This window comes from Loxodonta africana, chromosome 12 (genome assembly GCF_030014295.1).
Source record: "Loxodonta africana isolate mLoxAfr1 chromosome 12, mLoxAfr1.hap2, whole genome shotgun sequence".
NCBI lineage: Eukaryota > Metazoa > Chordata > Mammalia > Proboscidea > Elephantidae > Loxodonta > Loxodonta africana.
Window position 1 is genome coordinate 95,293,978 of NC_087353.1, and position 9,978 is coordinate 95,303,955.

General features: G+C 39.3%; 1 pseudogene; it reads right to left on the minus strand.

Moving 5' to 3' along the window:
- The window catches only part of LOC104846491 (cytochrome P450 3A21-like), a 67,963-nt pseudogene extending 59,303 nt beyond the window's left edge, over window positions 1-8,660 (minus strand).
- Between the last annotated feature and the right edge of the window lie 1,318 nt (window positions 8,661-9,978).

Below are 9,978 nucleotides of genomic sequence, written 5' to 3' on the forward strand. Positions count from 1 at the left end.
GTTTTCTTCATTATTCCTTGCTCCTGAGGGGATGAGGCCAGTGGAGTATCCTAGATGGCTGCTCACAGGCTTTTAAGACCCCAGATGCCACTCGCCAAATTAGAATGTAGAACATTTTTTTTTATAAACTATGTTATGACAAATGAGCTAGACATTCCCCGAGACCGTGGTCCCCACAGCCCTCAGCCCAGAAATTCAGTCCCTCAGGGAGTTTGAATGTCTCTATGGAGCTTCCATGACTTTGCCTTGTACAGGTTGTGCTGGCTTCCCCAGTATTGTGTACAGTCTTACGCTTCATCAAAGTTACCACTTCTCTATTATCTGTTAAGTGTTTTTCCATCCCCACCCCTCCTCTCCCTCATACCCACCAAAGATTGTTCCTTTTTGTGTGTAAAACTTTTCATGAGTTTTTACAGTAGTGGTTTCATACAATATTTGTCCCTTTCTGACTGACTTATTTCACTCAGCATAATGCTCTTCAAATTCATCCATGTTATGAGATGCTTCTCAGGTTCACCATTGTTCTTTATCGTTGTGTAATACTCCATTGTGTGTATGTACCACAGTTTGATTATCCGTTCATCTCTTGATGGGCATCTAGATTGTTTCCATGTTTTTGCTATTGTGAATGATGCTGCAATGAACATGGGCGTACACATGTCTATTTGTGTGACCACTCTTATTTCTCTAGGATATATTCCTAGGAGTGGGATTGCTGGATCATATGGTATTTCTATTTCTAGCTTTCTAAGGAAGCACCATATCATTTTCCAAAATGATTTTATCATTTTGCATTCCCACCAGCAGTGCGTAAGAGTTCTGATCTCCCTGCAGCCTCTCCAACATTTGTTATTATCTGTTTCATTGATTTGTATCAGTAATGCTGGGGTGAGATACTAGCTCATTGTGGTTTTGATTTGCATTTCTCTCATGGCTAGAGATCATGAGCATTTTCCTCGCGTGTCTATTGGCTGCTTGAATGTCTTCTTTGGTGAAGTGTCAGTTCATTTCCTTTGCCCATTTTTTAATTGGATTATTTGTCATTTTGTTGTAGAGATGCTGGGTTTTCTTCCAGATTTTAGAGATTAGGCGTTTGTCTGATTTGTAATAGCGAAAATTTTTTTCTCAGTCTGCAGGTTCTCTTTTTACTCTTTTGGTGAAGTCTTTTGACTAGCATAGTGTTTAATTTTTAGACGATCCCAGTTATCTAGCTTATTCTCTGCACCTTGTGTGTTGTTGGTTGTGGTTTGTATTCTGTTAATCCCCTAGCATTGGTCCTATATTTTCTTCTATGAACTTCATAGTTTTGGGCTTTATATATAGGTCTTTGATTCATTTTCACTTAGTTTTCCTGTATGGTGTGAGGTATGGATCCTCTTTCATTTTTTTGCAGATGGACATCCAGTTTTGCCAGCACCATTTGTTAAAAACAGTCTTTTCCCCATTTGTTCGATTTTGGGTCTTGTCAAAGATCAGGTGGCCATAGGTGGATAGATTTACATCTTGGTTCTCAATTCTGTTCCCTTGGTCAATGTATCTGTCGTTGTATCAGTACCAGGCTGTTTTGACTACCGTAGCTGTATAGTAGGTTCTGAGGTCAGGTCCTGTGAGTCGCCCTACTTTATTCTTCTTCTTCAGTAGTGCTTTACTTATCAAGGGCTTCTTCCCTTTCCATATAAAGTTAATGATATGTTTTTCCATCTCTTTAAAGAATGTTGTTGGTGTTTGGATCAGTATTGCTTTGTATTTGTAAATTGCTTTGGGTAGAAGTGACATTTTCACACTGTTGAGTCTACCTATCCATGAGCATGGTATGTTTTTCCATTTAAGTATATCTCTTTTGGTTTCTTGCAGTAGTGTTTTGTAGTTTCCTTTGTATGGGTCTTTTACATCCCTGGTTAGATTTATTCCTAAGTATTTTATTTTTTTAGGGGCTATTATAAATGGTATTGTTTTTGTGATTCTCTTTTTGTCATTCTCTTTACTGGTGTATAAGAATGCAATTGACTTTTGTATGTTTATCTTGTATCCTGCTCCTTTGCTGAATCTTTCTATTAGTTCCAGTAGTTTTCTCATGGAGTCTTTTGGGTTTTCTATGTATAGTATCATATCATCTGCAAATAGGGACAGTTTAACTTCTTCATTACCAATTTGGATGTCCTTTCTTTCTGTTTCTTGCCTTATTGCTCTAGCTAGGACTTCCAACACAATGTTAAGTAGGAGTGATGATAAAGGGTAACCTTGTCTTGTTCCTGTTCTCAAGGGGAATGTTTTCAACCTCTCTCCATTAAGAATGATGTTGGCCTTTGATTTTGCATTTGCATAGATGCTCTTTATTATGCTGAGAAATTTTCCTTCTATTCCTATTTTATTGAGAGTTTTTATCAGGAATGGGTGTTGGGCTTTGTTGAATGCCTTTTCTGCATCGATTGAGATGATCATGTGATTCTTTTCTTTCTTTTTATTTATGTGATGGATTACGTTGATTGATTTTCTAATGTTGAACCATCCTTGCATACCTGATATGAATCCTACTTGGTTATGGTGTATTATTTTTTTGATATGATGCTGAATTCTATTGGCTAGAAATTTGTTGAGAATTTTTGCGTCTATATTCATGGGAGATGTTGCTCTGTAATTTTCTTTTTTGTGGTATCTTTGCCTGGTTTTGGTATCAGGGTTATGCTGACTTCAGAGAATGAATTTGGAAGTATCATTTCCTTTTCTATGTTTTGAAATAGTTTGAGTAGTACTGGTGTAAGCTCTTCTCTGAATGTCTGGTAGAATTCTCCAGTAAAGCCATCTGGGCCAGGGAAGTTTTTTTTTTTTTTTTTTTTTTTACCATTTCAATCTCTTCTCTTATTATGGGTCTGTTCAGATTTTCAACATCATTTTGTATTAGTTTGGGTAGGTAGTGTGTTTCTAGAAATTTGTCCCTTTCCTCTAGGTGTTCAGACTTGTTGGACTATAGTTTTCCATACTATTCCATTATGATCCTTTTTATTTCAGTGGGCCGGTTGTCATGTCCCCCCATTTCATTTCTTATTTGGGTTATTTGTGTCCTCTCCTGTTTTTCTTTTGTCAGTTTGGCCAGTGGTTTTATCAACTTTGTTGACCCTTTCAAATAACTAACTTTTGGTTTTGTTGATTCTTTCTATTGTTTTCCTGTTCTCTAATTCATTTATTTCTGCTCTGATCTTTATTATTTCCTTTCTTATGGTGGCTGTGGGCTTCTTTTTCTATTCTCTTTCTATTTGTTCAAGTTGTGTAGCTAATGTCTTGATTTTGTCAGTTTCTTCTTTTTTGGGGTGTGCATCTATTGCTGTAAATTGACCTCTGAGGACTGCCTTTGCTGTGTCCCAAAGGTTTTGGTATGATGTGTTTTCATTCTCATTTGATTCTAGGAATTTTTTTTATTCCATCTTTGATTTCTTCTATTACCCAGTGGGTTTTAAGCAGGGTGTTATGCAGTTTGCATGTAATCCTTTTTTTTTTTTTTCTTTTTTTCCTTACTCTTCCTGTTGTTAATTTCTACTTTGATGGCATTGTGATCAGAGAAGTTACTTTGTATCATCTCAGTGTTTTGGATTTTGTTGAGGGTTGCTCTGTGTCCTAAGATGTGGTCTATTCTGGAGAATGTTCCATGTGCTTTGTAAAAGAATGTGTACTTTGCAGCTGTTGGATGGAGTGTTCTATATATGTCTACTAGGTCGAGTTGGCTGTTTGTGCCCTTTACCTCTTCCGTATCTTCGCTGAGTTTCTTTCTAGGTGTTCTGTCCTTTACCGAGAGTGGTGTGTTTGAAATCTCCTACTATTATTGTGGAACTGTCAAATTCTGTTTTCACTGCTGTTAGAGTTTGTTTTATGTATTTTGGAGCCCTGTCATTGGGTGTGTAGATGTTTATTATGGTTAAGTCTTCATGATGCATTGTCCCTTTGATCATTATATAGTGCCCTTCTTTGTCTTTTATGGTGGATTTTGTTTTAAAGTCTGTTTTATCTGAATTAGTATTGGCGCTCCTGCTCTTTTTGGGTAGTTATTTGCTTGATATATCCTTTTCCACCCTTTGATTTTTAATAAATTTACATCTTTATTTCTAAGGTGTGTCTCTTATGGACAGATTGATGGATTTTTTTTTTTTAATCCATTCTGTCAGTCTGTGTCTCTTTAAAGGTTGGTGGTTCAGCTCACCCAGCACCTCAGAAGGAGAAAGAACTGGTGACTTGTTCATCTAAAAAAAATCCTAGAAAACACTATAAGGCAGCTCTACTCTGTCACCAAGGGTCACACTATGAGTCAGAATCAACTCAGCCGAACACAACAACAAAAAGCTTTGAAATAATGCATTTTTACAGAAGGAAAAAAAGGACATTGCTAGCAGTCTATGGAGAAAAGTAATTGTCTGCAGCTTTCTAGGCCTCATTCAGGCTATAGACTTTGACACCTAGAGACTCACGATATCGTAGGTATGACAAGTCTCCAAGAGCTTTACAAGAGAAAGTTTATCCTACAAGGCTCCTGGCTGCAATTGTCCTCCACACAGCTGAATGCCTCGCCACAAGTTTATCCAATGGGAGTTTCCAGAATACTCACCCTCATAATTTCCCATGCTTTTTAGAACAGTCCATGTCAAAATCCCACACAGCCTGCAAGGAGAAACAAAATCAAATTAGATTCATTTAAATGTACTCAATCATACCACTTTCTGGGGCAAAAAAAAAAAATTCAAATCAGATGAAGTCAAGCTAAATCTCTATTGTGAATAGAATTGTGTCTCCCAAGAGGATATGTTAAAATCTGAACCCTCTGTACCAGCAAATGTAAACTTGTGGGGAACAAAGGGCTCAAACCTACAAAAACTCATGGAGATGGTGCAGGATCAAGAAACAATTCATTCTGTTATACACAAGGTCACCATGAGTCACAATTGACTCTACTACAACTCACAACAAGAAAGAAGTTGTCAGTTAACTTAAAATGAGATCATATTAGAGTACGGTGGGCTCCAATCCAATATGATTACTGTCCTTATAAGAAGAGAAGAGATACACACAGAGAGACACAGGGGGAATGTGGTTACGTGAAGACTAAGGCAGAGACGGGAGTGAGGCATCTACAAACCAAGAAATGAAAAGAATTGCCAAGAACCACCAGTAGCTAGGAAGAGGCAAGGATACATCTGTCCTGAGAGTCTTCACTGAGAGCATGGTCTGTCAACAATTTGATTCGGGCTTCTGGCCTCCAAAACTGTGAGGCAATGAATTTCTGTTGTTTTAGACCATCAACTTTGTAGTATTTTGTGATGGCAGCCCAAGAAAATTACTACACTATTTTTTCACTGGCAGATAAAGGGAAGTTCTTATTCCAAGATATCTTAGGGGTAAAGAGGGAAAATAGAGAACTCTAAATGGAGAATTTAAAATAACTTTTAAATTTTCTCCAAGTATTGTAGATGCTGAATGATATAACCTTGTTAATGAATAAGTAACTCTTTGTCTTTCTGAAATGTTTGTGCATATGTTGTCTCTAAAAACTCACAACCTCTGAATAGTTACCTCCATGGGCATGCAAGAAAAATGAAGTTTGGAGAAAATGAGTAACTGTCCCATAGGTCAGTTTTACTTTGTTACATGGGGTCACTATAAGTTGAAAGTGATTCAACAGCACCCAACAACATGTTTTTGCTTAAAAAAAAGAAAAAAAACCCCATTTAGAAGTTGATAGACAGCCACCACCTTGTCTCAGCAATACTCACTCCCTTCTCAGACTCACTCATAGAGGTGGCTCCTTTGATGGAAAAGAAGAAAGGCAGAAAGCTCTTGTTGTAGTTCTCAAATCCTTAAACGATGGCAGGAGTATTAATAGCTGGGTAAAGCCATGGAAATAACCACAGGAGCTTTAGCAGTTCTTCAGAGACGACAGTATGGGCAAATTACTAGATGGTGAATACTTCAGCTGCCTAGTAATCTGCAGTTCAAAATCTATCCGGGAAGAAGAACGACAACAAAATTAATTAAAAATTTTTAAACAATCTATCCAGGAAGGAAAACAAAAAAAATGCTACCCAGAGCTCATGCTAGAAGCAGAAGAGTTTGAATCTAGCACACACAGCTTAATGAGCCACTACCAAGACTTCCTTTGTTCGTTTCTCCTAAGACTGAGGACCACCATGCTTTCTTAGAAAGAAGCACCTAGCAGGAAGATATTCCTCCTCAAGATATTCACATTAGAACCTCAAGTCTTGTGCTGAATCAGCCAGGGAGCTGGACTATAAAAAAAAAAAAAAATTTTTTTTTTACTATAAGACGGGTAAAAACCCCAACATTTGACAATAGAGCCCTTGAGGAATCCAGGCCAATTTGCTGCATGGAGTATACACAGTATCTAGAAAGTTCTAGAAACTTTTTCCTGAGGAAATGAATTTGTATTGATGGAACTGAGCAGGCACATGCAACCATGAGAAGCAAAAGAGGGAGCTACAACACTCACCTTGCGGTAGGCCAGAAGAGCTCCCACAAAAGGCAGAGGCTTGGGCCCAGGAATCCCGAGCTTCTTTAGAACATTATGTGAATAGGTTCCATATCTATAAAGTGAGAGATAAGACAGGTCACCAGAATTTTAGTATAGATGTCAGTGTTAGGGAGGTAACATGTAAGTGATAGATAATAACAACTTCACAGCAATAGTCACATCCTATCACCATCTCCTTTCCCACTTCCACTGTGAGACCCACAAAAAGTAATGATTAGTGAAAAGCAGCTAAAAGCATCCTGATACTAACCCTAGAGTGAATACTTGAAAAGGTTCCCAAACTTTGGGCTCCTGGGAGGTTCATGCTGGAACCTCTCCAGAGACTTTGCTTGTGTTCCCTTCATAAGTGAACTCTTACAGGATCTGGGAGTTAGGCATTATAATTAGAGAGACCCCTAGGTGGCGCAAACAGTTTGTACTCAGCTGATCACTGAAAGATTGGCAGTTAGAACTCCCCCAGTGGCACCACGGAAGAAAAGAGCTGGTATCTCCTTCCATATAGTTTATAGCCAAGAAAACCTATGAAGCAGTTTCACTCCATAACACATGGAGTCGTCATGAGTCAGAATCAACAGAACAGCACAAGACAATTCTAGGTAGAAAGGAGAAAAAAAATCTTGTTCACATGGTAAGGTTTTGCGTAACTGCATCAAATTGATCATAGAAGATGAACAAGAGCCTAAAGGGATGGCTTTCTTACAATTTACTCTGAGGTGTTTCTTATGATTTTCCTTCACTGTATGCTCAGGCCCACATTTTAGGATCTGGTTCTTTTTAAACGTGCTTTCACAGAGAGGTCTCAGAGCAGCCATAGTTTCTGATGTCTATGTCTATATCTATAGACAAGACTTGCCACTCTGGTGTTATTAAGAGGTGGCTGACTAGAGGAAGAAGAGAGGCTGAGGGAGGAGCTATAGATAACCATTCAAAGCTGCTTGTCCTACAGGGTTAGCACCACGGAAGCAACTTAGGAATACATACCTGAAAAGTATGAATGTTTTAACACGCTCTACAAATGTATTCAGTTAAAAGAGAAGGGACCTCCTAAAATCCAGGCAACTTACTGTTGTCATCCAACATAAAATAACCTGTTGCTGTGGAGTTCATTCCAGCTCATATCAACCCTATAGGACAGAGTAGAAGTGCCCCATAGAATTTCCAAGGAGCAGCTGGTAGATTCAAACTTCCGACCTTTTGGTTAGCATCCAAGAGCTTAACCACTGCACCACCAGGGATCCAACATAAAAAAAAAAAAACCTCTTGCTGAAGGGGCAATTTCGACTCATAGCAACTGTATAGGACAGAGTAGAACTGCCTATACGGTTTCCAAGGAGTGCCTCGTGGATTCAAACTGCCAACCCTTTGGTTATCAGCTGAAGTTCTTAACCACTATATCACCAGGGTTTCCAGCACAAAATAAAAAAAAAAAATAACCACTATATCACCAGGGTTTCCAGCACAGAATAAGCCACCATAAAATGTGATGAACAGAGGAAATGAGACCTTGTTTTCCTCTGGAGATAAGCTTTTAATTCAGTATCAGTTCCAAATATTTTGTACAAATCCAATCAATCTTTTAAAATACAATAAAATAAAACTTTAAGAGGCCACAAAGATCAGCAATAAAAACAAATGAGCTATTAAGCCACAAAAAGGTATGGGAGAAACTGAAAAGCATATTGCTAAGTGAAAGGTCTACTTTGCTCTTAACCTTAACCATTTGATTGGCCATTTTTTTTCAAACCTTCCTCTGCTGGATTCTTGTTGACTCATCTAGGTCCAAATTGGTAGTCAATTCCCAGGAACAAAGAATGTCACTGAACACTCCTTGCCACAGAAATTGAGATTTGGGAGACGGGGTAGGGATTGTTTATGAAGCAGTAACTTCACAGGATCTGCATAGTATGACTAATACCCACTTATGGTTTTGTAGCAGCCAACACTTATGCAACTTCCCCTCCTCTACCTCTTTATTTTCAAAACAGCCAGGGAATAGCGGTTGTACAAGCATGATAACCCCAATTCCAACGTCACAGAGGCAGGGGGAAGGTATTCACAGGTAGAGGAGCACCAGGCTGGTGGCCAGGAGAATCCAAGTCTCTGTGGAAAGGCTTGGGATCAGGTCCATCATCACTTTCCTTGCCTGAGAGTCTTCTCTGAGTTTCCCTTTGATCTGTGTGTGCTGAGGTCCACCAGCCCTGCACAGCCTCCTTCCCACCCCAGCTGTGAGTCAGGGAAAGGCTGCTGGCAGGTTTCTATACTGCAGAGAGGGTGGGTCCAAGCAGCAGCCGGTGAAAGGGCCATCTGAGTTCCATCTGCAGCCTGGGGAGTTCAAGTTACACTTTGAACTAGGCATTGGTTGAAAGCAAAGCATCTACTTTGACCTCCCTGGAGTTCGTACTTTGTGGAAAATCAATAACTAAACAGATCATTCTTACCAGTAAACCGAAATGGTATTGGTTCTTATTAGAAATTCCAAGTGAACCTAATGGAACCGTTAGCTGTATATGTTACCTAGGGAATATTGCTATAATTTGGGTTTAAAAAATGTTGTTAGTTGCTATCGAATCACCTCCAATTCATGGCGACCTTATGTATAACAGAACAAACATTGCCCTGTTCTATGCCGTCCTCATTACTGCTGATATGTTTGAGGCCATTGTTTCAGCTACTGTTTAAAAAAAAAGATTATAAATTTAAGAATTTTAAAAAAAAGGAATTTCAGGTGTAGCCACTGACCTTAAAACTATTATGACCTTCATTTTCTCAATCCAAAATTCTTGAAATTCCTACAAACAGCTAGAGGAAACTCATGCAATTTCCTCTACCTCAAGTGTTTTTGTGTCCCTGGAAGGCTCCTATTTGTCTTTCAAAGCCCAGCTCAGATAGAACCCCCATGGTTAGGGTCCTAACTCCCTAACCACCTCAAACAGATCTAACCCCTTTTTCCTCTGCACAGATTCTAACCCCTTACATATTTCTACTGCTGTGTTGACCACCCTCCAGCACCGTTGTTTATTTCCATTTTCAGATCCTGACCACTAGAGGGCACAGTCAGGGTATTAGTATTTATTAGTCATGGTCACTGCCCTAGTATCTTCCAGAGTGCCTTACACGAGTGGACATCCAGGAAGTTCAGAGGGGTTGAACTGGACGATGTGGGACTCTTGTGTGTCCTTTCCCTGTGACTCTGCAATGACCACTACATCATCCCGTATTGTTGATGCAGCAAGAGGCCCTGAGCCAGGAGGCCCTGAAAGAGAGATGTGGCATGGAGGAGATGAAGCTGATGGTTGTCCTAGGCAATATCAATTTGCGTTGCTTCCTATCCATCCCCTCAGGAGGTCTTGCAGTAGACAGCAAGTTGGGCAATTTCTTGGACAAGAATGGCCCCTCCCTCAGCGAAGACAGCACCTCCGGGAATAACGGGATTCCAGAAAATCCTA